Raw genomic sequence first — 20,941 nt, 5'->3', positions numbered from 1 at the left:
AGATTATGCGAATGGTTAATCAACCCAATGGTGACGCTGGCCAGCGAACTTGGTCTACTTCCTTGTGATAAAATATCAAAACACCAAGTAAAGAAATAGTCACGCATTGGGAAATAATGCGATGTTTCTTTTATTACTAAGCACGGAGCAGTAACGCCGCATTAAAAGTTCCTGCTTTATGAAGATAATACTTAGAAATGCTGGATGCAATATAGTACTTTGCGCGATTGCATACTTAAAAAAAAAAAAAAAAAATCAATTTTAAATGACAGGTGGGGAAAACGAATTTATTTCCTTTTTCTGTTCTGAGAATGAAAAGTTCAATTTAGTTAAGTCGTTTTTAAGAATGCCGTTGTTATGACTGTACCAGTAATTCCGAGGTCGAAGTTCAAAAAAACAGGAACTATTAAGCTCTTTGAATAATAATACTGTAAACATTCCTGTAGCCGGAGTTCCCAAACTGTGGGTCGCGATCCCCAAGGGGGGTAGCAAAGTATTTTCTGGGGGGGGTTACCACGGTTATTTTTAGTTGCAATTATTTTTATAGGAAATTTCACCACGAAGGTTTTCAACACTTATTTATTTCAATATGGTTTATGGCTACACTGCAATATTCTACTAGTAGTTGCAACACTGATTTTTGATAAATGAAAGGAAGTGACTTAAGGTCCACCGCTGCGGATACTTAAAAAATATTAAAAGCCCATCGTGTTCATACATATTAAACATTTTATATATTTTAATATATTTGCTATAGTCTCGATGTGTAAATAACAGACTGTCGAATAAAGGTGAGTTGCTCTCTTAACGCATTTGAAGATCACCCCGTATGTTTTGCTGACGCCGCCATGTTTGCAATGATGTAATTGAATGTCCGCGATGGGCCGTCTAACGCAAACTCGAGCGAACTTAGTTCGCCAATAGTCAACCACCCGCTGTCGAGCGCGGGTTAGCGTACACAGTTGGCATTGTATTAGCAACATCTTGAGTATAATTTTACTGGTCCGTGATGCTCGTGAAGGCTCAGTCTAGAATAGCTGATATAAGATTGCAGTTGGCACTCACGGTAACCCGATTTTGAGAGCCTGCGAGGAGGAATGGCTCGGCATCGAGATCTTTCTGACTTTCAACGTAAAATGATTTTGGGGTGCCAGTATCTCGACAACAGCCAATGTGGTTAAGTGCTCCAGTTCTATGGTGTCACGATCTTACCATGACTGGCACAACGGTGGAACAGTCAGCCAAAGGTCACAAGTGGTACATCCACGTGTTGCTGACGCCCGTGGAGCACCGTATGTCTCGTCTAGTAACACAGCAGCGATGCAGCACTGTGGCACAACCAATAAAACGTAGGAACAGCAGTAGGATCCACCTGGACTTAGTGTTTAGTTTTACAAGTCAAGTGAAACTGGGGGTTTCCCCCAATCTGCGTTGTGTACTATTGTGACGCAATACAAATGCTGTGAAGGCCAAATAATAAATAAATAAATTTTCTGTTTATACTCCGGCACGACAACCAAGTCAGTAGAGTTTACAATAAATCGGCAATACAAATATTTATCGTATTTAGTAGTCACGGGCTTGAACCCCGGTCCACTCAAGGAACGCGTGCTATGCACTCTCGCCCCTGACCACTCGGTACGTCAGGCCTGTGGGCTGCGTCATGTTTGTCTGTTGTTCATCTGGCCTCATAGCCGTGGAAAACCAAAAAATCGCTGCCTTTCACTCTCACGAGGAGGCAGGCCAGGAAGCTCTCCCAAATAAAATAAAAAATCTGAAGTTTTTTGAAAAAGAGCGCGGTGGTGGCAGTTCTAGCAACCCTTCCTTCACTGGGAGGAGACTTAAGAACAGTAAAAGTGTTTTAGGATGGTAGAGCCTACCAGGTGAAGTGTTGAGATGGGAGGTGGAGAAGCGGCAATGCCCTGGGTGTTTGGGGAAATTAAAGTCATAGGGTCAAAACGCCCAATATGGGGTGGTCACTATCGGGCTATTGTGTAACGTTGAAAAATCCCACACTGGTCAGATCAGCTGAAGCCAGTGTTAGCATCTTGCCACTCACGAGGGTCAGCACAGGCGATGGCAGAAATATCAGACTGGGTGCATCCCCCAATTGCAGTCATGTTTGAGAGGATACTTATCAGCAGGACAACAACACACTTCAATCACACACCTATCATTATAGGAGTACGGAGGACGTTTTAAAGGTTTCTTTTTCTTGCACCTATATTCAGGAGTGCATCAAGGAAGGAAGACAAAGCACAGCATCAAGTCTTACATTTGCCCTTTTCACTCAACCTAACCCGCACACTGACATGTTCACAGCACTCTAAATACAGACGGCGCACACATTTCCCATCCCCACAAGTTACAACCACTCAATTCTCCATCGCACAGTTTACACACATGCAATGACACACCTTAACCTGCAGGGGAGTATTTAAACTTTGGGAGGGGGAACAGACAGAGTGCAACAGATAACTGGACGTTCTCATGTACTCGCTCACTTACGCAATACACAATCAGTCATTACAGGACTCTGAATATAGATCAGCAATTTTTTTTTTTTTTTTGAGGTTAAGTGCCAGATAATCTGATCACTTGCGTGTCTACTGATATGAAGGGGCCCAGTGATCAAAATACACTTAGCTTTGCTGCAGAGATTGTGAGTTTGTGAACACTGGTCCATTGCAGTAGTGATTGCAAAGTAAGATTGGCTCTCTCTTCCATAACTGCGCTAGTGTTTACTAGTTTGTTTGTTATTTGGTTTTTAGGAGCATTAGCAACTAAGGCCATATTGATCCGGGAATATGCGGTGGTCATTCCCTGACCTTTCCGCATCCTCCGTATTTGGTGGTGACGGGCTCGAACCCCGGTCTAATCAAGAAGCGTGTGCTACGCACTGCTGCTCCTTCCCACCTGGCTACGGAGGCGCCTAGTGTTTACTAGTATAAGTTGAATAAGATCATCTGCAAATGCAACTTTATCTATGGAATCTAAGCTTGTGTTAAAAAGTTCGTCTGCTACTTAGCCTTGGGGGACATTCTTTTGTCACAGTGCCTGTGATTAGATGGAATTGGTACGCACTGTGACAAGTCTATTTTTTAAGTAATCCTCAATAATGTGATATAAGTTGAGAAGCATATTTGCCTGGTGCAACCTTCTAAGAATACTGGGCCACCAAAAGGCACCTTCAAAATCCACTGAAATAGTTAGCAAATATTTTTCATGTAGTCTGTTTCCTTTACTGGTCACATAGTACATAGCACCTAATGTTGAGTGGTCCTGTTTAAAGCCGAACTGTTTGTCTGAATGCATATTTGCTGTGGTGTAGTATTATTCAATCGCAAGAGAATTAACCTTTCTAGTATTCTGACAAGTAATGGCAATAGTGCAATAGATCTGTAAGACCAAGGCTGATCTGGAGGCTTTTCTCGGATCTTAAGGATAATTCGGAGGTTAGCCTGTTGTTAAACAGCTGAAGGATATGATTCGAGTATGCTGTTGCTAGTTTTTTTAATTACTTCAACCTCAATGAGGTTTTCCTTGGTCCTGTTAATGGCAAATTTAAATTCTAATGTGAATGGGGGTTCTATCACATCAGAATGGTAGAATCTTCTGCACAGGTTTGTCTGTCTGTTCTTCTATCAGGGGCTAGCTATCTGTGGGGAAAAGCGTATTCAGGAGGTTATCGACAATGTCTCCCACTTGCGTGTTGGATGTTATGTTATTTGGTTTTTAAGAGCATTAGCAACTAAGGCCATATTGCTCCGGGATATGCGGTGGTCATTCCCTGAATGACCTTTCCGCATCCTCCGTATTTGGTGGTGACAGGCTCGAACCCCGGTCTAATCAAGAAGCGTGTGCTACGCACTGCTGCTCCTTCCCACCTGGCTACGGAGGCGCCTTTGCGTGTTGGAGACACGTCTGGTGTTGTAGTGGTTTGAATGATTTCACCTCTTTGGAGCCTAATTGTTACAATCCGGTAATGCCAGGGTCAGAGTTTCTGGACAAGAACTATACGCTCACATAGGCTATGACAATCGACAGCTGTCAAGGGTACCCATGCTCACTGCGAGGTACAAGAAACTTCGCCTTGCATGGGCATGTCAGCATTTACACTGGACCACTGACATGCGGAAATTTGTGGCCTGGTCTGATGAATTCCGTTTCCAACTTTATCATGCCGATGGGCGTATATGCACTATGAGAAAGCAACCTGAGGCTATGGCACCTAGACTCACTGTTGGTGTTTGGCACGGTGGAGGCAGTGGTGTTACGGTCTGGGGACTTTTTGTGGCATGTCCTGGGTCCTATGATCACTATTAATCAACGGCTCGACAGGAACGCCTACCTTTCAATCGTCGCCGACAAGGGACACCTTTCATGATGACAGTGTATCCGAACAACTCTGGCATCAATCAACAAGATAACGCGTTGTAAGATGTAATCTTACATGGGTAAGTGTATTTGAATCTCGGCGAGAGAATGTGTAATTAAGGAAGTATAGATTTAGCATTAACGAAAATGTTAGTAAAATTTTAAGTGAGAGTGTTTAGAATAGCATGAAGTTTTGACAAAGGGACGATTAAGAGCACAGTCATCGATAATGGAAACTGAAAGGGTTAGTTAGTGTGTTTGTTGTCTGATGGCACCAGGGGTTTCCGCCATCTCCAATTGAAAGGGTTACATGTGGACATGTGTTTTTGTAAGGGGTGGTTCCTAGAACGTTAATTCAACTCCGCCTCGTATCTCTGTGAGGAACAGTATCACTACAAATGGGCCAGATATGTGTGTGTGACGGAGGTTTATGTGTATTATGTGTGTGTTGTGTTATGTTCTGGCCTCTTGGCTACCCAGAAGCATCAGTCACCTGGACAGATGATTCTAGGTACCCGTTCACACCACGGAAAGGTGGGCCAGTCCAAGCAAAACACGTATTGTCTCAATACGAGACTCTGACCTACCTAATGTAGCCAGATTCCTCTAGGGAATCCTCCAGAGGAAAGAGAAAAAAAAATTAATTTTCCCGTGGTGAAAAAAAAGTGATATCACTGTAGAACGCAAAACAACAAAAAAAAAAAAAAAGTGTGACAGCAATCCTTAAGAACGCCAAAAGAAAAGAGAGGGAAAAAAAAAAAAAAAAAAAACCCATGTCACAGTCGCACTGAAGAACGCGAAGAGAAAAAGAAGAGTTGGGAATCGAAAGGATTACTTAGACTAACAAAGGGACGCCAGAAACCAGGGCAAGTAAGGAGCCTCGCCGTAAACCAAGCAACAGGAAGGGCTTAGCGATCACGCCAAATAAGCAAAGGCCGGTGACTAATTCGGGAAGATGGCGGCAGTAAGCGATCCTCTGGGAGAGTTGAAAAGCAAGAAATTTTGAAAGCAATAAGAAAATAGCAGTAAAGAATGCGTTATTTTAGAAAGAGGAATAGGCGGCAAATAAAAGTTAAGAGAAAGGAATTCGACGTAATTCCTTTAAAGGTGGAAGAGATCAAGTGATGAGTGACGAGTCAATAGATGAGCAGAGAAATTAGCATAGGGTTTAAAAAAAAGGTCTGGACAGAGGAGTGAGGAAAAAGGACAGAAGGAGTAAAAGTTTTTTTTTTTGGAAGGAGGTGTAGGGAGGAGATCTGGAAAGTACAGTAGCAGTAAGTGATAGAAAGAACATGTGGACATGTGTTTTTGTAATCCTAGAACGTGAGTTCATCTCTGCCTCGTATTTCTGTGAAGGACAGTACCACTATAAGAGGGCCAGAAATTTGAGTAGTATAGGTTTGTGTGTATTATGTGTGTGTTCTGTTATGTTCTGGCCACTCGGCTACCCAGAAGCATCAATCACCTGGACAGATGATTGTGGGTATTTGTCCACCATTGGGAATGGCCCACCACGTGAAGGTGGGCCAGATTTCTCTGGGGGGGGCCACTCCAGAGAGGGAAAAGAAGAAAAAAAATCCCCGTGGTGAAAGAAAAAATAATAATAATAATAAAATTTAAAAAAAAAAAAAAAAAAATTCACGGTGGTGGGAAAAAAATGATAGGAGGAACAGAGAGAAAAATAATGGCAACCCTGTGATGAAGTAGAACAAGAGGAGCAAGGAGAAATAATGAAAGGGAATGAAACTATCGGGTCACTTCGCGCCCAGTGAATGAAAGGAAGGAAAGAAGGATCTGTCTACGAATTCGAGTCCAATTCGACTTCCTGCTGCGGTAAGAAGAACGGATGGGAATGAGTATTTTCGTCCAGGATCGACAGGCTCATCGGTGATCGAATGACAGAAGTCTAGAGATACAATATAAGAGATACTGTCTAGAGATACAATAGTTACTGATCCAGCATTGTGAGGAACATAAAGGGGGAGCGAGAAGGAGCAACTCTAGTTCAAGGAAAGAGGCATTATTGAACTGAAGTGCGAGACTAGTAATTATTGTTATGCTAAAATAAGAGGGACTATGATTATAAAAATTGTGAACCCATTTAAACAAAGTGTTATATAAATGACTTTATGGTAGTTTATGAAGGGCAGATATAAATGTCTGGACTATAGATAGTGGTGTTAGCCGCTATTAGAATGTATACGACCCAACAAAAAAATGAAATAAAATGAAAGGGGGGGGGGGGAGTTTGAGATAAGATTTTTTTTTTGGGAAGAATTAATCAATATAAGTAATCAGGGAGGCAATGAAATAACGGCATATAGATCGATAAAGAGTGTATCCAGGTAATGTCAATAGACGGTTGGAAAGAATAAGTTCTGACTGTAATTATATAAATAGTGTTATAGAATTAGGTATAAGATTTATACCACTCTCCTGAACATGGTTAATAGGCAGAAGTATGCTCCTTAAGGTTAAAGAGCTAAATAATAAATGCTAAATTGGGTATAAAGTTTTAACTAATTGCAAATATATAAGAACAGAGTTATATTATCATGATGTATTACAGAGGGTGTTAATGATGTATCTCTTAGGAACAATGTCATAAATTGTAAGAGACCGAGGTAAGGTAATTACATTGTTGATAAGGGAGAATAGCGATTAATGTAATGAAGGATAATAGAGTAAATCTACAGTAACAACAGTAAATCTATGTACCTTGTTTTGTTGAAATATGAAAATATAATAACCTAGTTTCAAATATCGAGTATAACATATTTGTGCTGTTGTTAATTAAAGTATATTAGAAATATTCCAAATCTTGATGAGCAATATATATATAAATTGTATATTGTGTAAAGTGTAATAAGTTAATGGTTTCAAAGGTTTGTACTGAGTAACATTATTCAGAGACACAGACCAGGTAATTCTTGCGGATAGGAGCTGGGAAAATATAAATACCCTCAGAACCTTGGAAATTTCCTGATTATAATACCACTGGAGTAGTCAGGTCGCGAAAATGGGATTTAGAGGATTGAGGGTCCTACTCTTCCTAAAGCACAATCCTGTGAACTCCCAGGATGACATTGTTTTTTTTTTTTTTTTTTAGGAACATTAGCGACTAAGACCACATTGCTCCGGGGATATGCGGTGGTCATTCCCTAACCTTTCCGCATCCTCCATATTTGGTGGTCACGGGCTCGAATCCCGGTCTAATCAAGAAGCGTGTGTTACGCACTGCTGCTCCTGGCTACGGAGGCGCCCGATGACATTGATTAAATAAAATAATATAAAGAAAGAGATATCCCCACAGCGTAATGCCAGAAAGCCCGGTACATTACTGGTTTCAGGAACATAACAGTGAATTCTCTGTCCTCCCATGGTCGCCCAATCAGATTTCAACGCAATTGAGCATGTTTGGGACCTAATGGAAAAGGGCACACGATGTGCGGGGATTGCTCGACACTGTGTGTTACTACCACAGCACACAATTTGCCAGTAATACAGCACTACGGGCTGTATTACGGGCAAAAGGTGGTCCCACGAGGTATTAGGTAGGCGTTGATAATGCAAAGCCAACTCAGTATGAGCATTACACAAATAGATGTGTCGCAATAGTTTATAATATCTCGTGCTTTTTTTCTTTTCCTTAATGAAACTGTACATCTCTCTTGTCATCTATTTTAGCATCTTTCTTTTACGGTACTTCTCCGATGTTCCAGAATAAATCCCTTAAACATTTCCCATAATGCATTCGTATTATGGGAAATGGGACGCGCGGTTAGACAGGGCTACTCAGTTAAGTGGTTTACTTTTGGATAGTGCTTTTAAATATTTGATTTATTTAGATATTGTTGGATTATTTTGTTATAGGTTTTCCTGTAACTGTTTGATTTTAATAATATTATAGATATAATTTTTTAAAGTTACTTTCATTGATATTTATTTAATTTTATAATGGTAGTTACGAGATCTGCCTTAAACACGTCACAGGGTATCGTGACTCACACGGAAATAGCAGATGGCGATTTACGGGTGAGTCATGATTTAATCCGTTGTGGAACCTGTGGAATGTTTTCCAAGGTCGACCTGGTGACTAATCCTAGCTCACCTGGGGATTCTTTTCTTTGTGATCGATGTAAGGAGTGACCGATCTTAAATTACAATTTGGTGCACTGAGGGAACAATTTGAGTCCCTGAAAAAACGAGTGCTTGCCCTCGAAAATAATGCATCTGGGAGCTCGTCAGGGACTCAAAACTCCAGCAATCTACCAAGTGATGCACACCCGATTCGAGCCTCAAAACAGAAAAACCAAGTGCAAACTACTCTGGTTAAAAAGGACATTGTATTATTAGGAGACTCCATTGTCAGGGAAACGGGGAATATTTTTTGTAATAAAGATAGGTGGAGGAGAACCAGGGTATGTCTGCCGGGAGCAACTATTGATGATGTCACCAACAGACTGTCAGATTTTAAAGGGGGTAAAGAAAATATTATTATTCGTGTGGGGACAAACGATATTAAACGTACACGATCTGACGATTTGTTGGAAAAATACAGAACCATGCTGAGGAAATGTCGCGAGCTAGGCCATAATGTCTATGTGTCTGCAATTCTGCCCAGACACGATAGGAGGGATTATATGTTAAGAGCCTTGTGGATTAACTCAAGACTTGAAGGAATCTGCAAGGCTTTAGGGGGTAAATTTCTATCAGCATGGCCCACACTTGTAGGTAGAAGGAATTTGTTTTGTAGAGACGGGATACACTTAAACAAAGGTGGTGCAAAAGTTTTTGCCAGTATTATTGAGGATACCTTAAAGGTTCAGGGAAACTGCTAGTTAGGGGGGGATGTGGGTAATACTGACACGCGTTTATCTGATAATATTGGTCAAAGTAACTCTTGCACATACCTCAAGAGTTCTTATCTGTTACCCCAACTGGACGTATTATCTAGATGTTCTGGGGGCACAAACGTTTCACGTGGGCGGGTAGCTAATGCGAGGGAAGAGAGCCTAAAAAACTTCAAGGGTTGTGTTAGGGTTGTTAAATATACAAGAACAGTAAATCTTAATTGTTTATACAGTAACGTTAGAAGTGTCGTCAATAAAATGAGCGAATTCGAACTGCTGGTTAAAACAAGTAACGCGGACATAATAGGGCTTACAGAGACGTGGTGCCACCCGGAAATTGGGGATGATGAATTTCAGTACGGCTTGTATAATGTATTTAGGAAGGATAGGTTAGATAGAAGGGGTGGTGGGGTAATGCTTCTTATCAGAAGCAGCCTGAGTGCGACGATAGCTTTCCTGGATTCAGACGTTTCACATGCTAGTATAGAGTCTGTATGGTGTGAGATAGTTGGAAACAAAGGTATAATGCGAGTAGGAGTAATCTACAGACCAGGTGATTGTGAAGATTATGACAAAAGCCTCTACATGCAAACGGAATGGGCAAGTAAGCGTCAATGCCTTATTATGGGTGATTTCAATCTGCCTCTAATTGATTGGAGTAAATGGGAAGGAAACTCGACATGGGGAACAAAATTTTTAAATCAACTAGATGACTGTTATTTGTATCAACATGTCAGGGAAACTACTAGAGAAAAGAGTATCCTAGACCTCATCATCACACATGAATCAGATGACATAACAGGGCTGACAGTAGAGGAACCAGTAGCAGGAAGTGATCACGGAGTTCTACGGTGGATGATGACGAAAGAGGTAGCAGAAGTAAAAGGCAAAGGAATGGGTTTTAATTTCAGAAAAGGAAATTACGATGCCTTAAGGTACTACATGGCCTCTATTAACTGGGTAGATATCGCGCAGAGAATGAATACAATTGAACTGTGGTACGCTTTTAAAACATTAATCACAGATGCCTTGAATGCGTATATACCATTAAAAAAATACTCCACGAGGAGGGTTCCAAGTTGGATGACTAGTGAAGTTGCCGCATTACTTGAGCAGAAAAAGGTGGCATGGAAAGGTTACAGAACAACAAAAAGTACTGAAGCCTATAACAGCTACAAGGTGATGTGTAATAGAGCCACAGAAAAGGTTCGACAGGCAAAGGCAGTTTATGAGAAATCACTAGCAAACAGAGCAAAGAGGGGGGATAAAGAATTCTTCACATATATAAATGCCAAGAAGAGCAGGACAAACCAGATCGGACCTTTATGTAAGGGAAAGGGGATAGTAATAAATACACCAGCTGCCGTTGCAGATGAACTCAACAGTTATTTTGCATCGATATTTACAAATGAAAAGCCTTTTGTGGCAAAGGGAAATTGTGGGAGCGAAGTTAAAAAATATGTAATTAATGATATTGAAATTTCGCAAGATTATTTAATGAAAAAACTTTCGAGCCTACAGACCAGTAAGGCTCCTGGAGTTGATGGAATATACCCTATAATCTTAAGAGAGGCGGCAAGCGAGTGCATTGAACCATTGAGGCTAATTATGCGAGCATCATTAGACTCTGGGGAGATTCCCCTGGATTGGAAAAGTGCAAATGTATCTCCCATACATAAGGGTGGCTCTAAAAGTGAAGTTGGAAATTATCGACCTGTCAGTCTGACTTCAGTAGTAGGGAAAATCATGGAGGCAATGATCAAGGGTGGAATTCAGGATCATTTGGATCGAATTGAAATTCTCAAGGATACTCAGCATGGTTTCGTAAAGGGAAAATCATGTTTAACAAATCTGGTTCGCTATTTCGAAAGGGTCACTCACGAGCTGGATTTAGGGAATAATTTCGACATTGTTTATTTAGATTTCAGCAAAGCTTTTGACTCAGTCCCACATGAGCGGTTGCTTTATAAGCTGGAACAGGTTGGAATCACTGGGAAAATCCTTAGATGGATAGAAGGATGGCTTCAGGGCAGGAGGCAGAGGGTTGTGATAAATGGCTATTCCTCAGATTGGGTTGATGTAAGAAGTGGGGTTCCCCAAGGATCAGTATTAGGACCACCGTTGTTTTTAATTTTCATAAACGACATTGATGAAGGGATAGAGGGCGTGATGTCTAAATTTGCAGATGATGTTAAAATTGGGAGAGTAGTTAATGATCACTGTCAAGCTGAGCTTCTTCAGAGAGACCTAGATAGACTTCAGGAATGGTCAGAAAAATGGCAGCTGTGCTTTAATCCAACAAAGTGTAAGGTATTACACCTGGGAAACAGTAATCCCAAAAAAACTTATTCACTTGGTGGAGTTCAACTAAAGCCAGTACTGGAGGAAAGGGACTTGGGTGTTACGATACGGTCAGACATGAAATTCTCTGAGCATTGTAAACAGGTTGCAAGGAAGGCCCATGGTGTCCTATCAATGATCTATCGAACTTTTGCAAGTAGAGATAGGGACGTGATAATCCCATTATATAAGGCTTATGTTAGACCACACTTGGAATACTGTGTTCAAGTATGGAGACCGCACCTGAAGAAAGACATCGAGCTTCTTGAAAGGGTGCAAAGAAGGGTAACTCGCCTGGTGAGATCGGCAAAAGGGCGTCCTTATGAAGAAAGACTTCGAATATGTGGGTTGCAGAGTTTGGAAACTAGACACCTTAGAGGAGATTTGATTGAGGTGTTTAAGGCTCTGAGAGGCATCAGTAAAATGAATGAGGACGAAATTTTCAAGATTATAAATGATGCTAGAACTAGGGGACATAAATTCAAGTTACGGGGGGAAATGTTTAGATTGGATTGCAGGAAGTTCTATTTTAGCCAGCGAGTTATAAATTACTGGAATAAGTTGCCTTCATGGGTGGTAGAGGCCGACAGTTTGGGGAAATTCAAAGGTCATCTGGATAGTACTTTCGGGTAAGGGAAGCACATAGGATGATAGGTTTAATTTCCTTTTTATTTATTTTTTATTTTATTAATTATTATTATTTAGTTATTTATTTTTATTTTTTTGTTTTTATCATTGTTTTGTTTATTTATTTTTTTTAATTTTTTTTTTTTTTTTTTTTTTTTTTTTTTTGGCTGGTGCAGCATAAGCCATAGGCTTTCTTGCACCATGCGGCCGTTACTAATACTAATACTAATACTATTCCGCAACATAGTTGTCTCTCCAGTTATCAGAGACAAAGGAAATGCCTCAATCCCCTATAGCCCTCTCCATCTTGAAACTGAGTCCAAGTCCTTGAACATTTCTTTGACCACAGAAATATACATTTGGACGCTATCCACTTTTAAGCGAGTTCGCATATGCGAAAGCGCCTATTGTCTTCAGCATTTCCATCCATTTGTATCTAACAACTCGACTTCCAGCGGATGAATTTTCATTGAATTTTATATTTGCTCTTTTAGAAATATTTTTCGAGCCAACCTAAATCAAAGAACCTTGAAATACTCGTTGCATTTCAATTAATTAAAAAAAATAATAATAAATGAAACATGCCTGAAATGTCGCGTACATTCTCTAACTTTTATGACATTACAGTTACTACCTAGCAATATTCAATGACATATATCTCCTTCAGAGATAAGTCATCTCTGAATGTCCTTCAGAGATAAGTCATCTCCTCAATAGGTATAAAAATCTGATTATCTGACCCTAACTGTGACGGCTCATAGTTAGGGTAAGATAACAGTCATCCCGCCTTGAGTGGAAGTGACACTAGGACAATCTCGGATAGGTCTTCGTCTCATCTCCATGCAGCTTTGTTTTGGAATTGATACTACAGTCTAACAGTTAATGCTGCGAGTCACATTCAGCCATGTGATTCACTTCGGTTTTATTTTGTCGAGTCTCCACCAAACGATGTGTTTGTGATATTTTAATAATAATGGCTCTTTTGAAATAGATAGTGCAGATGATAAAAACGAAACAGGGATGTCCCTAAAACAATGTTTTTACCTAATTACAACACAAATAGATGATTGTTTTGCTTCATCAATTACTAATATTTGGTTTTCCTAATTTGTATTTGCCGACCGGGCTAGCCGGGTGGGTAAAGTGCCTGCCTGGCAACCCAAAGGTCGCGGGTTCGATTCCCGCCTCGGGCTTGGATCAAAGTACTACAAAAACCTTGGGAGGTACATATGGCCACAGAAGCCTATGCGCCAACAACTACCAAAAAAAAAAAAAAAAATTGTATTTAAAAATGCATTAGCATTTTTATGTTTGTTCTTTAACTTATGAGCACCAGTGTATTTATTTAAATTTCAAACAAAACTAAGTGTAAGTTTATTAAAGTATACAGCTATTCTTTAGCTATTTCTTCGGTTGTAGTGTGGTGTGCAGACTGCAATTATTCATTCTTAATTCAAATATAGCTATTTAAACATAATATATAAAAATTTAAATACTTTGTTCAATTTTTTTTAAAGCCACAATGAGGTTACCACACAGATTTCCTGTTTCCAAGAATTGTAAATGTCTGAAACTTAGTGTATTTTGGAAACATCTGTATTTTGAAAGTGCACAAAAGCCTGAACAATGTACTTTCCCAGAACAAGGAAGTGAGGCTCTCGTGATTTCAACCCCTACAACACATTTATCTCTTTTCCCGTCTTATCAGCTTTCTCTTTAACTGACACGCAAATTACTCTCAAAATGGTATTGTACACTGATTTTTTTTTTTTTTTTTTTTAGATAGACGTTCCATATAACGTAATAAAAAAAATAAAATATTAAATACAGTGCTAATAAGTTAAAAACAGTGTAAATAAAAATAGACTAAATTATATATATATATATATATATATATATATATATATATGCTGTATATATAATAATAATTATTATTATTATTATTTATTTATGGATGCAAGATTAACCAAAATAGAGTAAACTGGACTTTATGTAGTCAGGCGGGAGACAGCCTCAACTCGTGTTTCTCAACTTTTTCATGGAGGAACCCCTAAAATAATTTTTCATATCCCGAGGAACCCCTACCTATGAAAACGTTTACAGGCCAGAAAAAAAAAATTGATATCGGAGCGCAAGTCAATTACTGCTAAATGATTGTCAAGAACTTAGATTACACTGTAATACAAAACAATTTAGTAAGTTATTATTAAGCTATAACTAAGTTACACTTCAGGCACATTAACAAACAGTAATAACTGATTTATAATAAAAATTATTTATTATAAAAAAAAAAGCAACAGCAACGACTTTTCTGCGCTAACTGAGAAAATTTCGTTTCTGCGCATCCGCCATATTTTCTATTCATTCTGCCAACCTGCGTATTATAACAAATAAAATATTCAGTGCTTCAGCTAAAATATATACCCACTAGTTGATGGCTGTCCCGGGATGGAGCAATTTAAAAAAATTGCAATACTGATTTAAAAAAAAAAAAAAAAATTACAGTATATATGGATAGCCTATGTATAAAAAAATAATAATAGTTTACTGCATTTATATTGGTTCAATTTTAATGAAATTTGGAAATGGCTCGACAAATCTGTTTAAAAGGCTCAAATATAAAATTTCATAAAAATTCATCCACTGGGAGTCGAGACATGCGAACGATGTCTTTTCTTTTGTATTTGAGAATGATAATTGTTGTGTTACTTATTCTTAATCCACTTTTATAAATTAAAAGTGAATGTGCGGAAATTTGCCTTTAGCCAGCGTGTGGTTGATTGCTGGAAAAAACTTCCATCTGCCGTTATAGAAGTTGATAGCTTAAATAGGTTCAAGGCAGAACTTGACAAACATTTGGAGTGAGTGAGTGGATGGGTGAAATTAGATTTTTTTTTTTTTTTTTTTTTGGCTGATGTGGATTAATACCTCAATTCACTTTTTTTTTACCTTTTTTTTTTATTTAAATATGAAAATATCAAATCAAAATATAATTTACTTAAACATCAAAATAAAGTCAATGGAATGATGAAATCATGGTTTCTACGATTTCTTGCTTTACCTCGCTATGCTGGCAATACTAACTCGTAAAATAAGATATAGTCAGGGCCGGTGCTATTATTAGGCCAAATAAGCAGCCGCCTAGGGCGCAGACCTCAGAGGCGGCACAGTTTTATACAGATTAGTTTTTTTTAAACCATGTAAAAAAATTAAACTCACAATTTATATTTTAAGATAAATACCACAACAGTGCTATGAATTATAATTAATTATAAAGTCTTATAAAAATTTCTATACTCTTGTTTTTTTTATTTATATGTTGTTCTATTTTTCTTTTTAAAATTTAGTGATAATTTTTGGCTAAGAAAAAACTCTTATTCTTCTTAGTTGCAACATATGTTTACAGCTGGATACGTTACGTCAATGTTGTCATCGAATGAGTAACAGCGAGTTTGCGCAATTTTCGCGTAATTTTTTAATGCCTGAAATTGAAACTTTTAAGAGACTTAAATTTTCACACCACAATTTACAAGATTATTCAAAATGATTTGTGTGCTAAAAAAATTTCTTTTGTATTTGAGAAAGATAATCAAAGATTATTGTGTTACTTATTCTTGCAATTTAAAATAAATTTAGCAGTTTCAAGTTCTGTGCTTTTCATTTTTTCTACAAGACTGTTTTTGAAAATTGAAGCTGGCAATTTTTTGAGGCGGGTGAAAGTATTTAGCCTTGCCTAGGGCACAAAATAGCTGGCACCTATTCTGGGTATAGTGCAATATAAAAGGCATGCAGCTGACATTTGAAAAGACATTTGAAACTGAACAAACGGCATTAGTAAAAGGCACATGATGCAAGAAAGCAAGATTATATAGCATCAGCCAAAAAAAAACAAAAAACCTTCTAATTTCACCCATCCACTCGCTCCAAATGTTTGTCTAGTTCTGTCTTGAATCTATTTAAGCTATCAACTTCTATAACGACAGATGGAAGTTTGTTCCAGCAATCAATTACAAGCTGGCTAAAGGCAAACTTCCGCACATCTATCCTACAGCTGTCTTTCCTCAATTTGAATTTATGCCCTCTCAGGCGATTATTCTGAACATGCTCAAACCATTCAAGGCTTTATACACCTCAATCAGATCACCTCGCAGGTGCCTAGTCTCCAGACACTGTAATTTCAAAACTTAAGCCTTTCTTCGTAAGGGCAACCCTTTGTTCCATTCGCTAATCTTGTTGCCCTTCTCTGCACTCACTCCAAGTTTCCAACAGCTCTACATCCTTCCTAAAATGAGGCCTCCAGACCTGTATACAGTACTCAAGGTGTGGCCTGACCATTGCCTCGTACAAGGGGATAATCACCTCCTTATCCCTGCTAGAAAAATTCCTGTATATAATTGAAGCTTTCAATTTAATTACCTAATTCATTAGCAATTAAGGTCATCATTATTATTTATTTGAAAAATTAATCCAGATTTCCTCAACTCGGTAGCTGCTATTGCTTGTGACTAGTTAAATTATGAAAAATCTTCTGCGATTTTTTTAAACTAACATCGTCGATTTAAGAGAATTATCAGGGCATCAAACGCTCCATTGAGTTCCCGTATAAATTCTTGACTGGATGTTAAATTAAAATTTTCGACAGTTTGTATTGAGAAGTTTTTATTAAAAATATTTAATTCTGGGTTTCATTTATATGTTGTTCAAAATAAGTGATCTAAATATATGCTAAATTCCAATAATCAACTGTAACACTGGACAATGATTAATTCTGAAATTGGCTTACAAAACAGTTATTGTTCAAAAATCTTAAGAATATTTAATTCGTTATACAGTATGTGATTTTTGTACTTATTCTAACTTAATATAACGTACCTACATTATTTTAAAATAATTTTAAAAGAATTGATTATACAGTAGACGATAAATAATTCTAACCTTGAATGACGAAGTCAAACTGCAAACTGAAAGGCAACTGGAAAAGAACATTTCGCACCTAATTTTTTTTACCAGAATTCATGCATAAACATTTCTCATGTAAACATAAGGCCACAATGAGTCAACTAAATTAGAGCAGCGGTCTCAGTTCAAGAGCAGAGTAATGCAGATCTTCAACAGACCAAGACCTATAATTTAAAGAAACTTAGGCAATGCATCTTTCCTAACAGCAACGATGGCGCGCTCACATAATTTGTGGAATTTCAGTGTTTATTGTAAAAAAAAAAGTAATAATAAATAAATATGTATACTGTACTATTTTTATATCCTGTGTTTTTACGCCCCTAGTTCTGATGAGTCTAGTGTAAATTTTCGGTTTGGCCCGCCCCAATTACTACCCTGTTATAATGATTCTCGTTCTTGTTTATTCCATAATAAGCCTACGAAACGACTGTCCAAAATGACTAAATATAACAAAAATTCTTTTGCAGAACAGAGGAAACATAAGATGAAAAAATAAATTTAACACTAAAATCCATTTTTAATATTAAAAAAATCGTATGACGAAAGCAACAGTGATGCTACTTATTAGAGATGATATTTTACATAATAGTATAATATTGGCAACTTAAACGTAAAAGGCATTTCGCAGATTTTAGAATTATGAAGAAAACTGTGCATTTTGTGACAGCACATGTGTGCTTTTCAGCAATGAGCAGTAAATATAAAAATATTGTTATTATACCCGTTTATTTGAGCAATGTCGCTTCACCCTACATGTCACTGCCTAAAGGCTAGGGCAGATGTACAATCAAAGTAAAATGATAACATAATTTATATAACAGTTACATATGTATTGCTCTGGTTCTATAACAGTTTGGAATCAAGTTCTGGCACGTATAAAATTATTCCAGTTAATTAGTTGGTTGCTCAGCTATTTAAATAATGGTCAGAGGAGTAGATTACCCATGTCCAATGGCGATCCCAGAATATTCTCTGAAACAGTGTTTCAGGATTCATTGAGCTTTAATTATCAGGTTGCAGTGAGAAAAAAAAAAAAAAAAAATCCGCACTGTTTTAATTATAAGGGGGGACTGTAGCTCCATCTGTGATTGCCAATGTCCCTGCAAGGAGCAATGACCACTTCTATCTATAGACGGAGCATTGCAAACGGTGTTGCCTGAGGTTCAGCTCTAACGTGCCTTGCTGGCGATGAATTTAGTTGGATTTATAACAAGTGAATTAAATAAATATTTTTATTTAAATTTAATAAATATTATTCTGGAACATGTTAAAATTGGATAGGTTACACAACAACGTAGGATGCAGATGAAGGTAGAGGTAGTTTTGGTCCTTACTCGCTCTTAAAATTCAAGTTATTCTAGGCGAGTCAATTGTCTTTGTTATTAGTTTCGGTAGTATTAGAATACTGTGTATTATTCTGAGAAGTCTTCACTTCAAGTATTTGTAACTTTCATCTGAAATTATATGATTTATATAAAATTAATTTTCTGTTATATTCCGGGACCATAATACTTTTTGTATCTACATGAAACAAGCAATTACAATGACGATTAAAAATTATATATTAGTTAAAAAGATCAGTCTTCGTATAAAAATTAGGTGTGTGTTGGGAAGGCGGGAGATTTGAAGTGAAAAACAATGGTAAGAACAAACAGAGAAAGGCACCTGGGGTGGATGGGATCTATCCAGTTATTTTAAAGGAGGCGGCAAAGAAACTAAGCAAACCCTTAGCCATAATTATGAGAGCATCCTTGGACTCAGGGGAGGTTCCCACGGACTGGAGATGTGCAAATGTGTCCCCAATTCACAAAGGTGGATCGAAGGGTGACACGAGTAATTACAGACCAGTTAGTTTAACTTCTGTTCCGGGTAAAATAATGGAGTCACTGGTTAAAGATGCATTGCAGGATCATCTAGACAAGACTGCAGCAATAATTCAAACACAGCATGGGTTTGTTAAGGGAAAGTCTTCTCTGACAAATTTGATTGGTTATTATGATGTGGTCACAAAAGAACTGGATGCAAAAAATAATTTTGATATCATATACTTGGATTTCAGGAAAGCTTTTGACACTGTTGCGCATGGAAGACTACTGTACAAATTGGAGCAGAATGGTATTAAGGGTAAGTTGCTACAATGGATAAAAGGATGATTAAGTGGGAGAAGACAGAGGGTGGTAATCAATGGGTGCTGCTCTTCGTGGACTAATGTTATTAGTGGAGTCCCACAGGGTTCGGTGTTGGGTCCACTGTTGTTTTGTGTATTTATCAATGATATTGATGAAGGTATATTGATAAGGATGGTTAAGTGGGAGAAGACAGAGGGTGGTAATCAATGGGTGCTGCTCTTCGTGGACTAATGTTATTAGTGGAGTCCCACAGGGTTCGGTATATCAGGCTTAATGTCGAAGTTTGCAGATGACACAAAGGTTGGCAGGGTTGTTAATGACAGTAATGGCAGTGTGCTACTGCAACAGGATCTAGATAATTTGGGCAGATGGGCTAAGAAGTGGCAACTGAAGTTCAACCTTGACAAATGCAAAGTACTGCATATGGGTAGAAGTAACCCCAGAGAAACGTACCAACTGTGTGGTACTACACTTAAGGTGGTAGAAAATGAAAAAGACCTGGGAGTAATTGTGCAGTCAGATATGAAGTTTTCTGAGCAATGTAGACAGGCTGCTAGGGCAGGTCATGGGGTTTTGTCAATGATATATAGGAATTTTGCTAGCAGGGAAAAGGAAGTGATTGTCCCTCTGTATAGGCAATGGTCAGGCCACGCCTTGAGTACTGCGTACAGGTCTGGAGGCCTCATTTTAGGAAGGATGTAGATTTGCTTGAGCGTGTACAGAGAAGAGCAACACGATTGGTGAGGGGAATGAAGGGATTCTCTTACCAAGAGAGGCTTAAGTTCTGCAAATTGCAGTGGCTGGAGACTAGGCACCTGCGCGGTGATCTGATTGAGGTCTATAAGGCCTTGAATGGGTTGAGCACGCTGAATTCTGATGGGATCCTTCCACTTGTTCAGATTACGAACCTACGGGGACATAAGTTCAAATTAAGAAAGGACAGATGTAGAATAGATGTGCGGAAATTTGCCTTTAGCCAGCGGGTGGTTAATTGCTGGAACAAACTTCCATCTGTCGTTGTGGAAGTTGATAGGTTAAATAAATTTAAGGAGGAACTGGACAGGCATTTGGAGGGAATGGTGTGATTTTTTTTTTTTTTTTTTTTTTGGCTGATGCTGCATAAGCTCCTACACTTGCTTTCTTGCATCATGTGCCACTACTACTACTACTAATTGTTATCATTAGAGGGTGTAACTGTGTATTGTTATCATTAGAGGGTATAAGATTATTAGATCTTCAATTTCTTTGTCAGAAAAGTTGCGTGCGAGCTCTCTCTCTCTCCCGGCTTGAGAAGTATGAAACAAAAAGCTAATCCAACACATTTCAGACTTCAAGATTATTTAGAATTGCGTTTAAAACAGGAGTGAACCGTCCATACAGACGAAATATGTCTGCTGCCGAATTCGAGGTAAAAACATCCAGTTAAAATTAAAATGAAAAAGTTGGGAAAAATACAAATAAATAAAAATACAAATACAGGGGAGTATTAACCGTAATTCATTTTTTTCTACATTTCTGAGAATTTTTTAATGTCAAATATTTTATTTACTCCAAAAATAAATACAGTAATACCTATTTTAACAAACTTCTTTTTAACTTGCGACGTGAAGTCAATGTGCTACTCAATCTTCGATTTTGATAAGCAGTAACTCAGCC

The sequence above is a fragment of the Mastigoproctus giganteus genome, chromosome 7 (genome assembly GCF_048544385.1).
Source record: "Mastigoproctus giganteus isolate SK-2022 chromosome 7, ASM4854438v1, whole genome shotgun sequence".
Lineage (NCBI taxonomy): Eukaryota > Metazoa > Arthropoda > Arachnida > Uropygi > Thelyphonidae > Mastigoproctus > Mastigoproctus giganteus.
This window is presented reverse-complemented; position numbering follows the sequence as displayed.